Source organism: Triticum aestivum, chromosome 4D (assembly GCF_018294505.1).
Source record: "Triticum aestivum cultivar Chinese Spring chromosome 4D, IWGSC CS RefSeq v2.1, whole genome shotgun sequence".
Classification (NCBI taxonomy): domain Eukaryota; kingdom Viridiplantae; phylum Streptophyta; class Magnoliopsida; order Poales; family Poaceae; genus Triticum; species Triticum aestivum.
Window position 1 is genome coordinate 218,997,451 of NC_057805.1, and position 18,435 is coordinate 219,015,885.

The following is an 18,435-nucleotide window of genomic DNA, read 5'->3' on the forward strand; positions in this document are numbered from 1 at the left end:
AAAAATAAAAAAAAATCCAAAAATGCTAAAACAAATTTTCCCCATCTAATTAAAATAATTACAACGAGATGAACATTTTTCTTGGCCCAAAAATGCAGTTTTGAAAACGTGCAATTTTTTTTAATGCAAACAAAATTGCAAATAAAATCCGAATAAAATAAAATATTTGATTTTAATATTTTCCCTCCAATATTTCAATTATTTTGGAGAAGTCATATTTTCTCCTCTCATTTATTTTAATATGAAATATTTTTCGGAGAGAAAATAATTAAAACCAAAATCCTTGTTTCCTTATTTGATAAAAATCAAATAGGAAAGTCAAGAAAATCCCCAACTCTCTCCGAGGGTCCTTGAGTTGCTTAGGATTTTTTCGAGGATTTGCCAAAAATGCAATAAAATATCTATGCAATGATGATCTAATGTATAACATTCCAAATTGAAAATTTGGGATGTTACAGCTTCCCCACGACCCGCGTTGAATGCGCGTCGTGGAGGGTCGTGCATGACGTGGGGGTCACGCGTGGGGCGGTTCCTGCCTCATGCGTCACATCGTGGTAAAGAGACGGCCCGCGCCTTCCCCATAAAAAGAGGAAGACGCAGGGGCGGGGCTCATTTACTGAGCGGACTCGGGTCGTGGCCTTCGAGGCGCCCGTGCCCCGCGATCACGGGGTGGAAAACGGTCGCCTCACTTGTCCCCATGATTTCTGTTCACTCGCCACGTGTCTGCCATGCCTTGAAGATGGTAGGCGGCGGGCGCGGGCCTTGAATGACAAGGCGGGAAACCGGGCCGCCGCTGATTGGAGCAGCGGGTCGGTCTTGATTCCCTGCGCCCTTGATGGCCGGATTTGTTGAGCGGGGCGGCTGAGCCCCGACCCCGCCCCTTTATAAGAGGGGGGTGAAATGGCACCCCTCAATCTTTCACCATCCGCCTCTTTCCACCTTGGCTTCTTTCTCTCTTCTGTTATCGCGAGAGGGTGCGCCGGTGCTTCGACGGTGGCGTCGAGGGTCTCCATGAATGACAAGGCGGGAAACCGGGCCGCCGCTGATTGGAGCAGCGGGTCGGTCTTGATTCCCTGCGCCCTTGATGGCCGGATTGGTTGAGCGGGGCGGCTGAGCCCCGACCCGGCCCCTTTATAAGAGGGGGGGGGGTGAAATGGCACCCCTCAATCTTTCACCATCCGCCTCTTTCCACCTTGGCTTCTTTCTCTCTTCTGTTATCGCGAGAGGGTGCGCCGGTGCTTCGACGATGGCGTCGAGGGTCTCCTCTCGACAGCGCGCCCCTCCTTCCCAAGAGCTCAAGGCGGCGGAGCCGTCCATGAGGGGAAGGGGGAGGGGTGAGGCCCAGGTCGCCGTGGCGCTCGGGGAAGAGGATGACGGGGCGGCGCATCGGCCTCGCCTCCGCCGGCGGTCCCCTCCCCCAATGGAGGGCCACGTCGGGGACCAGCCCCGTGAGTTCTTCATCAGGCTGCACCGGCCAGCGTGTCGTCGTCTTCGTCTCCCTACTCCATTCGCTCGGGTGATGGAGCTCGACCCGCCACAGTCTCTGAGGTTGCATATGAGGGGCTGCGGGAATGGCGACACGCGGGTTGATGTCGACTTTCCCGCCCACTACTAGGAAAAGGGCTATAGATAATATGGACATTAATGGCGCAGCGTGTGTCGGTGCGCCATTAGTGTGATGGACACTAATGGCGCACCACATCCACGGTGCGCCACTACTAACAATTTTTTTAAAACTAGTAATGGCGCACCATGGGATAGTGCGCCATTTCTAGTTCTAACTAGTAATGGCGCACCACACCCTCGCTGCGCCACTACTAGCAAATAATTTTTTATGTTTTTTTCAAAGTTAGTAATGGCGCACCGTGGGTGTGGTGCGCCATTACTAGTCACGGTGCGCCATTACTAACTTTGACCCAAAATTCCAACGAATGCACCCCCCCCCCCCCCCCGTGGACCGCCTTTTCAGTTTTAAAAAATAAAAGAAAATGATGAAAATGTCAAAAAAATAAAAGAAAATAAGTTTCCCATGTGATATGTGGTCTAGTTGTTGGGAAAATTTACAAATATGAATTTCGACTTTATTTGCAAAATCTCTCTGGAATTTGTAAAATGGGCATAACTTTTGCATACGAACTCGTATTAAAAACTTTTTTATATGAAAAATCATCTACTCGAAAAGTTACATCCGAATTCAACCGGGGGAACCCCGTTGAACATTTTTAGAATCCCCAAATACCTAACAGAATAAAAGATACGGGGCTTTTAAGATCTAGAGGGGGAAAATGGAAAAAATTTCAAACTTAGTAGTGGCGCACCACTAGCTAGGTGCGCCACTAGTAACAAAAAAATTGGTTTGAATTTTTTTTTGAAAATATATTTAAAATATGATACGTAATATGAACGAAAGTTTGAAATATTTTTTCAAAATTTCATCACACTCATGAACATGAACAAAGTCCTAGACATCAACAAAGTTTAATAGGATTGATATGCTAGATATATCAACAAGTGCGTGTTAAGTGAGCTGGTGCTGGGTTGGATAGAACTCTGAAGTTAAGCGTGCTTGGGCTGGAGTAGTGTGAGGATGGGTGACCTTTTGGGAAGTTTGACAACGGAGTGCAATTTCACTTGAGATTAAGCATATTGACCCGAGATTAAGCCATAGTGACCCGAGATTAAGAAAAAAACGAAAAAAAAATTGAAAAACTTTTTTTTGAAAAAAAATTGTTAGTAATAGCCCACTTCTATGTGGTGCGTAATTACTAGTGGTGTGATGCTAGTGGCGCACCTGTAGTGCGCCATTAATGGCCAAAACAGATGCGCCACTAGCAGGCCTTTTCCTCGTAGTGGCCCCTCACGTGATGTATCTTCGTCGCGGATGGGAGACCTTCGCTCGTATCCACAGCCTGACGGCGGAGCTCGTTCTCTATTTCAAACCCATCGCCCTTTTTTGCCTTCACCTGCCGCACCTAGGAGGAAGAGGGCAAGAACGGGGATCACGGGGCACTTATCTTTTTTCAGTTTGTAAGCCGACGGGCCTTAGTAGAATTTAGACCTTGTAACCCCCTTGCTTATGTATGCATTCCATACAAATTGTACTTGTTAGCAACGTATTGATGAAGATAAGGGTGTTTGTCGGGTTTTGTTTGTGCGTGGGCGAGGGACACACCAAGGAGCGAGTCCTCGTTATCTTAAGATAAACACTGTACCCCGGCAACAGGCCTTGCCGTCCTGCTCTATAGCTCGGCTACACTCACGTCCTTGGCGGAGCTAGAGGCCGAGTAGGATTAGGCCCTTCGCTTGTCCCCTTCCCATCGCACTACAGCCAAGTTCCGGCCCAAAGTAAGGCTTTCGGACACGGGACAAAGGGAGCAAGATGGTATGAGAGCGAGCGAAGTCTCGTACGTTCAAGTTTCATACAGAGGCACAGAGTGGGGGAGAAAAACTTATCTGATGTCGCAGCCCCCGGCAACCTTGGCTTGCCGTGTTTGGATTCTCAGGCCCGCAGCCCCCGGCAACCTTGGCTTGTCGGGGTCCGGGCGTCGGCCTCTTCTCTTTCCTTCCAAAATAGCTCAGCAGAAATGTCCACGCACCCTGCGAACCCAAAAAGGATGGAAAGGAACAGAGAGATGCATACTCGACCTCTATGCTAAGGGTTAGTCGCCGCTAAGCACTATCAACCCTAACACAGAAAGAGACTCAACCTAGGATGCATGCTAAAACTTAGGGCGCCAGCGCTTCTTTTATTTATACTCAGGGTCTGCGCCTGGCTTTGTACAAAGGGTTACATGCCTTGCCGGCAAGGCTTGTACACAAGATGGTTTGTCGGGGAGCCCGGCAACCGCGCCTTATGGGTAAAACTTGCGAAGATGTTCGATGTTCCAGAGTTGCTCACTGGAATACCATCTTTGGTCTCCAGGCGGACTGCGCTGGGCCTGGTGACTCGTGGTACCCGGTTAGGGCCTTCCCACTTTGGCGTCAACTTGTTGGAATTCTTGGCCGACTAAGCGTGCCGAAGAACAAGGTCGCCTTCCTCAAAGCTTCGGGCATGAACTGCGGCTATGGTAATGACGCAAGGCTTGCTGGTAGCGTGATGCTCGCATAGCCGCCCGAAGACGATCTTCTTCAAGGAGCGTTGCGTCATCTTGCCACAACTGCTCTTGCTCAAGCTCATCATACACTCGAGGTGACCCGTATGTGAGTTCCGTGGGGAGAACTGCTTCTGCCCTGTAAACGAGGGACAAGTGTGTCTGGCCGGTGGCTCGATTTGGTGTCGTTCTCATTGACCAAAGAGCCGCCGACAATTCATCAATCCAGCGTCGTCCGCACCTGCGTAGCCTGTCAAAAGTCCTTGTCCGGAGGCCACGCAACACTTCAGCATTCGCCCTCTCAGCCTGGCCGTTGCTCCATGGATGTGCAACCGAGGCAAAACAAACCATGCTGCCAAGGTCCTGGATGTACTGCAAGAAGGCGTGGCTCGTGAACTGTGTGCTGTTGTTGGTGATGACTCTATTTGGCACACCAAGACGGCAGACTAGCCCCTTGAAGAATTTGACGGCTGATTGTGTTGTCACCTTTCTCACTGCCTCCACCTCCGGCCACTTTGTGAACTTGTCGATTACAACGTACAAGTACTCAAAGCCCCCGACAGCACAGGGAAAGGGGCCCAGTATGTCGAGCCCCCAGACCGAGAACGGCCAGGAAAGAGGGATTGTTTGGATGGGTTGAGCTAGTTGATGAAGCTTCTTTGAATGAAACTGGCATGCTTCACACTTGGTTACTAGCGCCGTTGCATCCTGGAGGGCTGTGGGCCAGAAGAAACCTTGCCAGAATGCCTTGCCGGCAAGGGCCCTCGACCCTATGTGGGAGCCACATACGCCTCCGTGTATCTCTGCCAATAGCTCCAGTCCTTCCTCCCGGGGGATGCACTTCAATTTCACACCGTTTGGTCTTTTTCCGTACAGAACGTCGTCGACAAACTGATACATGCCAGACCGACGAGCTACTTTCTCTGCTTCTTCCTGCTCCTTAGGGAGTTCCCTGTTTGGAGGAATCGGACGGTATGCTGTGCCCATGCCGGAGCCTGGGGCTCGACGGCAAGGACCAAAGGCATTTCCTCTGCCATGGGAGCGGCTGTATCTATGGCTAGGGTTTGACGCCCTGCCGGAGTCTGTCTCCCCGTGGCAGGCTTGGCGTCGACGGCAACATCCTTACCGGCGGCTCCTGGGAGCTCGGCGGGAAAGTACTTGCCAGGGCCTGATTTCCTGCACTTGTTCTGCTCTGTCGATGGTTCAATGGATGGTTGAGTTAACTGAAGCACAAAAGTACCTGGTTCCACACGTAGTTTGAGTGCAGTGCGCTTCGACAGCTAATCAAGAGTGTCGTTCTCCACTCAGGGAACATGCCCCGCTTGTATACCGACAAAACGCTCCTCCAGCTTCCTCACCTCATCCACGTAGGCCTCCATCAATGGGCTTTGATAGTCTTTGTTAACTTGCTTGACGACGAGCTGTGAATCACCCCTGACGATGAGCTTCTTGATCCCGAGGTCTGCCGCGATCCTGACACCGGCAAGCAACTCCTCGTATTCAGCAGTGTTGTTTGTTGACATCTCCCTGGGAAAGTGCATCTGGACTACATACTCGAGATGCTCTCCGGTGGGTGCAAAGAGTAGCACACCAGCACCGGCGCCTTGCAGCGAGAAAGCCCCGTCAAAGTGCATAATCCAGTTGCGACTTGTTTCCTTGCCGGGACAGTGGTCTCTTGGATCTCTTCGTCGGGCGTTGAGGTCCATTCGGCAATGAACTCTGCCAAGACTCTACTCTGGATCGTCGAAGTACTTTCGAACTTCAAACCAAAGCTTGACAGTTCCAAGGCCCATTCCACAATCCTCCTGGTTGCGTCTGGTTATGCAATATCCGTTGCAACGGGAGGCGGGTGACGACGGTGATTTCGTGGGCTTGGAAGTAATGACGCAGCTTCCTCGAGGCCATAAGGAGGCCGAAGAGCAATTTCTGCATGCCGGAGTACCTTGATCTAGCCCCCTGCAATAGGGAGCTGACAAAGTAAACCGGGTGCTGCATCATCTTCTTCTTCTGCACCACTCCATTAGGTTGCACGGGCCCTGTCCCGCCGGCGTCAGACTCTGTCGGGGGCCTCGCCTCGCTCGCACCAGGCCCTGCCGGGGGAAGCTTTGGCTTGTCATCCGCCCGTCCTGCCGTTGCCGCTGCCTCTTCGTTGACCTCCCTCTGTGCCACTAACGCGGCGCTAACCACTTGGTTTGTTGCCGCAAGATACAGCAGCAACGGCTCTTGTGGTTTAGGTGCAACCAGTATTGGTTTAGAGGAGAGGTACTTCTTCAAATCCTCCAGTGCTGCTTCGGCCGCTAGGGTCCACTCCATTGGGCCCGCCTTCTTCAAGATTTTGAAAAAGGGGAGGGCACGCTCGGCAGACTTGGAAATGAACCTGCTCATGGCGGCAACACAACCAGTGAGCCAGCGCACATCCTTGATCCGCTTAGGTGCCTCAATTTGCTCAATGGCCTTGATCTTATCTAGATTCGCCTCGATCCCGCGTTGTGACACAAAGAACCCGAGGAGTTTGCCGGACAGAACACCGAAGACACACTTCTCACGGTTCAACTTGAGGTTGATCTTGCGCATATTTGCAAACGTCTCTTCTAAATCTTGCACGAGTGTCGCCTTGTCCTTGGTTTTGACCACTATGTCATCCATATAAGCTTCCATATTTCTATGTAGCTGGGGCTCAAAACCAATTTGGACTGGTCTTGCAAACATTGAGCCAGCACTCTTCAACCCGAAAGGCATTCATAAAAAGCAATATGTACCCCATGGGGTGATGAATGTTGTCTTCTCTTCATCTTCTGTCATCATGAAGATCTGGTGGTATCCTTAGTAGGCGTCGAGGAACGATAACAAGTCGCACCCGGTCGTGGAGTCAACAATCTGGTCAATGCGAGGCAACGGGAAAGTGTCCTTTGGACAAGCCTTATTGATATCCGTGTAATGAATACACAACCTCCACTTCCCATTTGCCTTGCGCACCACCACTGGATTGGCCAACCACGCCGGATGGAGTACTCCCCTCACCAAGCCTGCCGCTTCTAACTTCTTGATCTCCTCCGTGATGAACTCCTGCCGCTCCAAAGCTTGCTTCCTGACCTTCTGCTTGACAGGTCACGCATGAGGACAGACAGCAAGATGGTGCTCAATCACCTCCCTGGGAATGCTGGGGATGTTGGATGCTTGCCATGCAAACACATCGACATTCGCTCGCAGGAAGGTGACGAGCACGCTTTCCTATTTGCTGTCAAGGGAGGAGCTTATGGTGAAAGCCCCTCCCGTGCCATCCTCCTTGACGGACACCTTCTTGGTCTCTGGTGGCGCTGCTCTAGATTTCTTGCTCTTGCCAGTGGATCTCTCTGGCACGTCCTCAACGGGAGCACAGCACTCCGAAGAGGTGCGCTTGCCGGAGTGGGTGCGAGAGGTCTTGCCGGTCTTCTTCCCTCCTGGGACTTCGGCGGCAGGAGCAAGTGCCTTGGCGGCAGTCGCTGCAACTACCTCCCGGTAGAGTTGGTCAGCGCAGATAAGCGCATCCTTCTTGTCGGAGGGGACGTTGATGATAGTCATCGGCCCAGGCATGTTCAGCGTGTTGTAGGCGTAATGTGACGCCGCCATGAACATGGCTAGTGCCAGGCGACCGAGGATCCCATTGTAGGGCAAGGGGATATCGGCTACATCGAAAACAATCCTCTCTGTCCGGTAGTTCAACTCGCCTCCAAACGTTATGGGCAGCGTGACCTTACCCTTCGGCTAGCTCCTTCCCGGGTTGACCCCTTGATAAGTACCCGTCTCTTCGAGGTCTCCATCGGGAATCTGTAGCCTTTAGATCACAACAGGCAAGATCAAGTTCAGACCGGCCCCGCCGTCAACTAGCATTTTTGTCACCTTGAAGTTGCGTATTGTTGGGGAAACCAACAATGGCAAGCACCCGACCGCAGTTGTGCGATCAGGGTGGTCCTCGGCGTCAAAAATGATAGGCGTGCTGGACCACTTTAGTGGCTTTTGAGCGTCAAGTGATGGTTCTGCTGCTGTGATCTCACGCGCCCACTACTTGAGTTGGCGGTGAGAAGTGTGCAGCGAGGCACCACCGTCGACGCACATGGCCTCAGTAGCTTTCTGGAACTCTTGCTCGCCGGACTCGTCGTCCTCGTCATGACCGTCGTCTTCCAGCTTGTTGTCGTGGCCCCGAGCATGCCTCTCTTGCTGGCTAACCTTGCCGCGGCGACCCCCTTGGCCGCTACGCTTCTTACTGGATCCTTCGGCACCATCCTGACCCTTCTCCTTGTCCCGCCTCTCATACTCAGCTTTTTGCTTCTCAGCAAGCAGGTCAACTTGTCAGCAGTTTTGGAGGTCATGGCCCTTGGTGCAGTGGATCTTGCAGTACTGCTTGTCGGAGCCTCATGGCTTGTCGGCAGCCGCCAAGGCCCAGCAAGCGGCGCACCCGGACATTTCCTTGCCGGGGTCGTCTGCCTTGGCCTTCTTGGCAGCATCGGTGTCCTCAGATCCCTCGACAGCAAGCACAGTCTTGCCCTTGCGCTTCCTGTTGCGGCGCTGACTCTTCTTCGTTGGGGTCGCTGTGCCTTCGTCTGTGGTGTCGGTTTCCGCACTGGCGTCCTTACCGGGGTACTTCCTCCCCTCTTCAGCTCGAGCGCACCTATCGGCCAGAACATAAAGTTCGGCCACATCTTTGACCTTGTTCATCGCTAGCTCTTCACGCATCTTGCGGTTGCGCACATTCTGGTGGAATGCACTGATCACGGCAGCAGGATGAACATCGGGGATGTTGTACTGCACCCGGCCGAATCTCTGTATGTACTTGGGCAGGGTTTCACCTTCTTTTTGGGGGATGGTATGCAAATCGCTTGCTTGGCCATGAGCTTGGTGCCCCCCCCCCGTGAAGGTGCCAACAAAATCATGGCACAAATCCGACCAAGAAGAAATAGAATCCACTAGCAAGTGCATCAACCATGACATGACATTGGGTTTAAGTGCCAACAGGAAGTAATTGGCAAGCACCTTGTCATCGCGAGCCCTAGCAGCTTGCATGGCGATTGTGTAGATTCGGAGGAACTCCGACGGATGGGTCTTGCCGTTGTACTTCTCGCCGACGTCGGGCTTGAACGTGCGGTGGGAGGGCCACTGGAACTGCCGCAGCTCACGGGTAAAGGCTGGGCAACCCACCTCATAATGTAGGCCGCCAGGGCCTCCTGGTGCTGGGTGGTCCATAGTGGGCCCCGCCCGCCTATCAGACTGGTGGCGTGCATCACGCCGGCGCTCGATGGTGGTTCGAGCGTCTTCATGGGCTCGCTCCCGAAGAACTTGGCGCTGATCGCGGTGGGTCCGTGGGTCGGACGACGCTATGGAAATGTTATCACAAGCTTCATCACGACGGATCGACACCCGCGGCGGCTGGCGTGGAGGAGAGAGTGCATAGTGGCCGCAGCACCCCTGGTCCTTCCACCATTGGCATGCGGTGGTTCGACGGAGCGCCGGCCTGAGGGCCCCGCTGGTCGTGGCTCATCTTTGTTGGCGACGCCGACGAGGCTCCGGATGGTGGCTCTCCATTCATCGAGTTTTTCCGCAGCAGGAGGAAAGTTGAGGAGCAACTGCGCGTGCCAAAGCTTCTGCTGGCGTAGGTGGCGGCGAAAGCTGCATGGACCATTACGCACTCCAACTTCTAACCACCTTAGAAGGAGCTCTATTATGGCCTTGCGGCTGTGCGCCATTTTCACCAGTGTCTTGGCGTGCATGCTGGCCTTCTACGTCCTGCGAATGAAGCGCAGGACTCTTCCCACGGCGGCGCCCAAGGTCACCAGCTTGGTGACGCGGCTCGTCGCGCACAACCTGGGAGGAGCGCGTCGTGGGCGCCGGCGTAGGCGTCTTGGAAGTTGCCACGCCGCCCGTAGGTGGCACGACGCCGCCCCTGGAGGGCCCCGTGCCGCCTGCGGGGGGCTCGGCTCCGTCTTTGGATTTGGCGGCATGCGGCCCATCATCCCACGCATGAACGAGGCCACTCGCCAGGCTTTGACTGCCAGAGCGATGTGGGTGTTCGCGGGCCGTGCCTTGGCTTCCGTGCGCGACCGCCCCGCCACTCGCCCGCACTGGTACGGGCCGTTCGGCTCCCGACGAACCGATCACCGTGATCGTCTTCTTCTTGGGGACATGGCGATGAAGAACTACTAGACCAGATTTACACCACTGCGCCCCCCTGCCTGGCGTGCCAAAGATGTCGGTGGAAACGACACCTATGGAATCACAGGGATCCCTTCTATGCTTCGTGGGCGCGGGGTTGTGCAAAGTGCAGGTCTAGGAGCCAGCACAAAGATCGTTTACCCAGGTTCGGGCCGCGAGGATGCGTAAAACCCTAGTCCTGCTTTGGTGTATATTTGAGTGTTCTTGAGCTCTTCAACTAGCTACGGTGTGTGTGTAGTCCAAATGATCCGAATCCTCTTCCTGGATGCCTCGGGCCTCCTTTTATAGTCAAAAGGGGTTGCCACAGTGGCACACAGGAGGTGGAAAGGTGTACAGTGTACAAGCTTATCGCTTGTCATTACGGGAGAAGGCGCATTAAATGCGCTTCTTAGGTGTCCCGTTGCTTTATTGGGGACGGCACGAGGCCCATCCCGTTCGTCGCCGCTCCGTCTTGCTCCAACACGCGTCCAGGCCGACGAGGCATGCAGTGCCACGTAGGCTGGCTGGCTACTGAGATGGCGTGGTGGTAGGGTCTTCACGAAGATCTGGATGCCACCATGTAGGTGATTGCTGAGTTGGCCTAGAAGCCGCACGTCTCCACGCAGGTGCCTGCCCAGCTGGTTGGGCTGGTAGCTGCATGGGAACGGCGGTGGAGTCTTGGCAGACGTGGACCTGGCTGCGGCCCTGTAGGTGTCCTCGGCAAGGGCCTTGCCGGGGCCCCGGCAAGGGTCTTGCCGTGGCATCGCGGTCATCCCCAGCAAGGATCTTCCCGGGGGTCTCGTGGGTTTCCTCAGCAAGAATCTTTCCGAGGATTGTCATCTTCTGGTCAACCCTGATCTTGTGTGTTTATGATCTTGATGAAGATCTGCATGCCACCACGGAGGTGCCTCCTGAGCCTTGGTTCCAATGTGGTTGTTGGCGGTGTCGGAACCCTTGGGCTCAAGGGTGGCGCATCCTGCTGGCGTTTGGCAAGTGCCCCGGCAAGGCTCTTGCCGGGGCCGCGGAGGCCACCCCGGCAAGGACCTCGCTGGGGGAGTCCACCTCGCCCTCTTGTTCTTTGTGTTTCTTGGTCTTGGCATTGCCTTGCCCGTCTCGCGCCTTCCTCTGCCCTACTTAGTGCGGCCGCGGGTGCGGCTCTGACTGCCCGTGCACAAGTAGAGGGGTACAAAAAGGACCCCTACTTTTGTACACCGACACCAAGGTTATCAATCCAGTAGGAGAACCAAGCAACATTATGTAAACAACACCTACACACAAACAACAAATGCTTGCAACCCAACACGTAGAGGGGTTGTCAATCCCTCAACGGTTATGAGCAAGATTAAATTGTATTGGTTTTGATAGATAGATCTAAGAAAAATAAAAAATAAAATAAATAAAAGAAAATTGCATCAAGGTTTTTTTCCTTTTCATATATGATATAAAATAGACCCGGGGGCCGTAGTTTTCACTAGAGGCTTCTCTCAAGAAAATAGCATACGGTGGGTAGACAAATTACTGTTGGGCAATTGACAGAAAAGCAAATAATTATGACGATATCCAAGGCGATGACCATGTATATAGGCACCATGTAGGCTTGTCGCTCCCTCATGTCTCTCTAGGTCTTCTCTAGAAACTTCTAGGGTTCCTTCTGGTCCAGAAAAAATTGTTAAAAAGTTTCAGACCATTTGGACTTCGTTTGGTACTGATTTTATGAAAAGCCAAAAAACAAGCAAAAAATAGCAACTGGCACCGGGCACTAGGTTAATAGGTTAGTCCCAATATATATATATATATAATTGCATCATAAACACCCAAGATTGATAATATAATAGCATGGAACAGTAAAACAATTACAGATACATTGGAGACATATAAGCATCCCAAGCTTAATTCCTGCTCGTCCTTGAGTAGGTAAATGATAAAAACTGATTTTTATCTAGAATGCTACCTATCATATTCATCATGTAATCTCTTTTGTGGCATGAGTATTAAGATTCAGATGATTCACATAAATAGTCTATAATTTGACATAAAGACATCAACACTCAGGCATACCAACAAACAATCATGCCTTTCAAAATATCAATGCTAAAGAACGTCATCGGTACAAAATCATATGGCCTTGTCATGCTCCATCTTCTTAACACAAAATATAAATCATGCACTACCGCGGTGTCGGCTAAGCAATTGGTTCATACTTTTTAAGGCGCTTCAGTATTTTCAATCCTCACGCAATACGTGAGCGCAAGCCATGAATATGGCACTATGGGTGGAATAGAGTGTGGTGCCATAGATGACATGGATAAGAAAAAGAAGGGGAAAGTCTGACATTGACGAGGCTAATCAATGGGGTATGGAGATGCCCATTAATTGATGTCAATGCAAGGAGCAGGAATTGCCATGCAACGAATGCACTAAGAGCTATAAGTGTATGAAAGCTCAAAATGAAAACTAAGTGGGTGTGCATCCAACTTGCTTGCTCATGAAGACCTCGGGCTTTTGAGGAAACCCATCATTGGAATATACAAGCCAAGTTCTATAATGAAAAATTCCTACTAGTTATATGGAAGTGAAAGCATAGTAGACTCTCTATATGAAAAACATGGTGCTACTTTGAAGCACAAGTGTGGAAAAGGATAGTAACATTGCCCCTTTTCTCTTTTTCTCTCATTTATTTTTTAATTCTTTTTTATTTTATTTTTTTGGGATCTTTTTGGCCTTTTATGGGCTCCTTTTGGCCTCTTTTTATAAAATTTTTATTTCCACACTTGGGACAGTGCTCTAATAATGAGTAATGATGATCATCCCACTTCTATTTACTTACAACTCAAAATTACAACTCGATACTAGAACAAAATATGACTCTATATGAATGCCTCTAGTGGTGTACCAGGATGTGCAATGATCTAGCATAACATGTATAAAAAATGATGGATGGTGGTTGAACCACAAATACTTTGTCAGCTACATGTTCATGCAAAGCAATATGACAATGATGATGTGTGTCATAAAACGGAACGATGGAAGTTGCATGGCAATATATGTCGGAATGGCTATTGAAATGCCATAATAGGTAGGTATGGTGGCTGTTTTGAGGAAGATATAAGGAGGCTTATGCGTGATAGAGCATATCATATCATGGGGTTTGGACGCACCGATGAAGTTTGCACCACATCTCGAGGTGAGAAATGGCAATGCACGGTACCGAAGAGGCTAGCAAATGGCGGAAAGGTGAGAGTGCGTATAATCCATGGACTCATATTAGTCATAAAGAACTCACATACTAATTGCAAAAGTTTATTAGCCCTCAAAGTAAAGTACTAATATGCATGCTCCTAGGGGGGAGGTTGGTAGAAGTTAACCATCGTGTGCCCCGACCTTCACTCAAAGGAAGACACTCAATAATAAATCGTGCTCCAACTTCATAGCATAACTAGGGACCATACGTGCATGCTTCAAAAATCACAAACCATAGCACTAATATTCTTACTAAACCACAATCATTCACTAGTAACATATTAGCATCTTTATATTGCAAAATTATTGCAAGCAATCAAACATATCATATTCAGTGATCTACACGGAAGTTTTCATTATATCCCTCTTGAATACCTATCATATTGGAACCAATTTCATAACCCGTGCAAATTGCCATTAATATTTACAAACTCTCAAAATAGTAAATAATATAAGTGAAGCATGAGAGTGCAACTATTTATTTAAAACACAACCAACACCGTGCTCTAAAAAATATAAGTGAAGCATTAGAGCAACTGCCTAGCTCAAAAGATATAAGGGAAGCACATTGTGTATTCTAACAAATCACAAATAATGTGTGTCCCTCTCAAAAAGGTGTGTTCAACAAAGATGATTGTGGCAAACTAAACTGCAAACAAAGGAAAGACTCGTATAATACAGGACGCTCCAAGGAAAACTCATATCATGTGATGAATAAAAATATAACTCCAAGTAATTTACCGATAGTTGGTAAAGGAAAGAGGGGATGTCATCCGGGCCATCCCCAAGCTTAGATGCCTGGGAGTCCTTGAATATTACCTTGGGTTGCCTCGGGCATCATCAAGCTTAGGATTTTGCCACTCCTTATTCCTTCATCCATCGTGGTCTCACTCAAAACTTGAAAACTTCAGCACACAAAACTCAACAGAAATATTTAAAGCAACACAGATGAACCACTTATCCAGGACAATAGCACTTTCTCATGACAGTAGCTAAACAGTAGCACAACACCAATATAGATGACAAAGCTCAATCATATGGATGAAATCCGTGGGCCGGTAGCAACCTTTGTTAGGAGGCTTATTGTGTAGAGCATACAGATGAAGCACTTCTTGGGAACCATCTGTTGTTATTTATTGTGGTTGCCATGCTTACTATATAGTCCTCGATTAGTTTAATGTTTCCAACATCTTCTTGTGTAGTTCCACTAAAATATACGTTATCTTCAAAGAAGATCCCTGTTTGCACAAGTAGATATAATTACATATTACATTAAGAGTGGCATCAAATCAGTGCCAAAACAATTGCTCGTTCCAGCCATAGCAATAAATTAAGATGCAAAACTATATCATTACTTGTGTCATCACAGTTCCAGTGCTTCATTACAGCAGCGGGAGTTGATTTTTGTTTATCTTCCGCTTGTTCTTCCCCTTCATCACTTGGTTCTAAAACAGACAAGCTTCTCCTGCAATGTAAGATTTGGCATGTCAATTAGAGAACACAAGTATAGCACTAAACAACGACATTAATTTTCTAATGACAGTAGCAAAATACAGGCCAACAGTTGTGAAATATCATTATCTTAACTCAATGGGATATTACGATGCACATACAGATTGGAAGTCTGGTCTCCAGTTGTGCAGTTCACTAAAATCAAGCAACATTACCATATAAGTAGCACAACATATGAAAGCACAGTGCACAATTATGTGAAAGAAGGCTAGTACTGACCTCTCATGACGTGGAATTCGAACAACTCATAAGAAGAAGATCGGAAACAAATTTGCCAACACGGATAGGAAGTCAGATCTCCTCTTGTGCAGTTCCACTAAGATCAAGCAATCAAGCAACGTTGTCAGTGTGACATTTTGGTTAAAGTGCACAAAACACTCTTAAAACTTAAGTGTTATGTGCAGTGCAACAAAAGATCGCAATAGCAACAAGGTGAAGTAGATAACCCTGTTTACACAGAGGTGCAAAGGAAACAACTACTTGTCAATAATGATGGATGACACAGAAGCCCACAAAAAGAAGCATCTAACTTATCAAAATGGGAAAGAAAGCAAGACAGTAGAATTTCTCAAACAGTGGCATTGATTCATATTAACACAGAGATTATATTAACAATAAAATTAGTTAAACATGTAATTTATTTTTAACTAGGCATTGCTTCAATTTTCCAGCAGCATTATTAGATTAATAACAACTAAAGAGTTGTATGGGACAGTGGACGCACAAGCACCTTGTGCATCTACCAATGTATAAACGGGTGATGCACGGTCTGTTGCAACAAACAACCAAGGAGAATATTTGTGTTGGTCCCATTTTTTATCTTTAGATACCTTTCCCTATGTGAGGGCATGTCAGTGCAACAAACCCTGGGTCCGTTGCCCGGACTGTGCACAGGTGCGAGATCAAGACCACAACACGAAGCTCAGATCAAAGCACAAGGAATCAGTTCTTTGAAGGACCGACATGCAGCACAAGAGGACCAAAACTAGCCAAAAAAGCAAGATACTGCTAAAGAACAGACCTCTCTTGCCGGGCAGGCAAACCTGGCGAGGATGGGGTTACCCCTGGAAGCAAGCTTTCGGGACGCCCCGACAGGCCTGCCTGGGATTACGGAGGCAAAACCACCTCACCACTCAACCTCATCACGACGCACGTCGTCGATCGATGCAGTGTCAAGCTCCAAGGTGACTAAGTGGCTACTATTCGCCACATGGCAGCCACTTCCTACAAGAAATACCTCCACACGACACCCGTCCTGTGACGTGTCGAATGAGCAGGCGTGAAGCTGGCAAAAGAGCCCAGCAGGGCCTGCTTGGCAAGCTACGACGTGACATTGAGCAGCCCATTTAATGGGCCCTGTCAGTCTGCAGAGTTAGGTATGGTAGCACTGTTTTGCTATCTAATTAGTGCATAATGACTGATTTGCCACTATGGTGACCCCTTTATCTGTAAAAGGAGGCCTAAGGCAACCGTAGAAAGGGCTAGCGATTTCGCCAAGGCCAACGCTGCCGGGCAAGCGTGTTGCGCTAACCACCACTTTTTCCACCATCAATCCACCAAAGCAAGAGTAGTGTTTTACGCCTCACGGCGGCCCGAACCTGGGTAAAGACGCCCCGTGTGATCTCTGTCGTGCTGTCTCACGCTCCTCTGCTCTTTGTGCAACATGCCATCCCCCCACCGAACCAGCAAGGGACTCCTGGTCCCATAGATGGTCGTGGTTTCCCGCGACAAGGCAACAAATCTAGTCGTGCTCAAACTATACAGCTTTGTCCCCCACCCATAGAAAGATCAGTTCCTTACAGATGTGTGTACTGCGTTTGTCATTGTTTTCCCTTTTCGGCCAACATAGGTGTTGGATAGCCAGTCTGTACTACTTTCCCCCTTCCTTTCCTCTTTGAACCACGTCCCAGATTCATGCTATACAACTTTCCCCACTACTTTCCTATTTGATCCAACACTTAGATTCGAGTGCAGAAGCGAAAACATTCCACATGCAGCTAGAGAAATGACTATGGACTAAGAAAATTATACCTTAAGGTTCTTGGGGTGTGGCTCGGTGGGCGGCCGAAGGCTAATCTGCCCACACTATGTACGATGGCGAGGAAGAAGGGGTCAGAGGCCCTCCCATGCCGCCGCTGGGTGAAAGAGAACAGCGGCACCGGCAGTGGATTCCCTCCCTCGCTAACGGCGACAACGTTAAGCCTCCTTGCCTTCCCCAACGGACGGGATCCTGCCGGCTCTTTGACCAACAGTGAGGGGAGAAATAGAGAGGAGACGCCAACGCAGTCTTGTTTTAGTTGTTTAGATCTGGATAGGGTGAGAGAGTGTGTAGAGAGAAACTACAAGCACTGAGGCTCCAACGTGTATATCTATAGTGGAGAGAGAGTGTGAAGAGAGCAAACCCTAGAAAACAAGCGTTGAGGCTACAATGTATATAGTTGGAGTGGTTTTGTTTTTCTCTCCATAAGAATCGCTTTATATTGTGCATGAAAGGAACTCTTTATTTTACGTAGTACTAATGACTAAAAATACTAGGGCAAAGCTAACACGTGAAGAAAATTTAATGCTCGAAGGAGTCCACTCGAAATTAACACTCCACGCCTCCCGCTCGCACTTACTCTCGTTCACGTGTGCTACACGACCCTCCGAAGCAAAAACTGAACCACACATGGTCAAAATATCGGAAAGGTGGGCTGCACCATCCTCCAATTTTAAATATTTTGGGCACTTGTGTTCGGCCTAAGTCAACGTGCCACCGTATGTACTATGGATTAAAACGGGTGCTAAGAAACGAGGGAGTATTGAGAGTAATTGCCATGCCATTTATTTGTAGGGTCACTTGCTAACTGTGAAACTCTATTCTCCTCTTATTTAGTGGATGAGTCAAATCTTTTGCCTCCGTTTTGGTAAAAATGAGAAATTCAATTTTAATTATTTAGTATGTACAATTTGCTCCCTTCCAATAATTTTGGGCACTTGTATTCGACCTAAGTCAGTGTGCCACCGTATCTCGTACTACTCCCTCCGTCTAGGTGTATAAGTCATGTTAGAAGGTGCAGCGGGACCAAGGTGCAAGTAGATTGGAGGAGAAGGAGAAACTTGACCGGTCCTTCCTCCAATCAAAGCCCTGATTTCTCTCTCTAAAGGTAACAATTAATCACAAGAGACTAGGATGGAGCTCTGTGATGTCTACTACGCAACCTTCTTCTTGTAGACTTTGTTGGGCCTACAAGTGCAGAGGTTTGTAGGGCAGTAGCAAATTTCCCTCAAGTGGATGACCTAAGGTTTATCAATCCGTGGCTTGCCCAAAACAACGGGTGCCTCCAACTAACATCAATCCTGGGGGAGTTTTGTTTGCAGTTATTTTTTATTTGATTTTGACCTTTTGATCACGGGACTGGGCATCCCAGTTACCAGCCATTTTCTC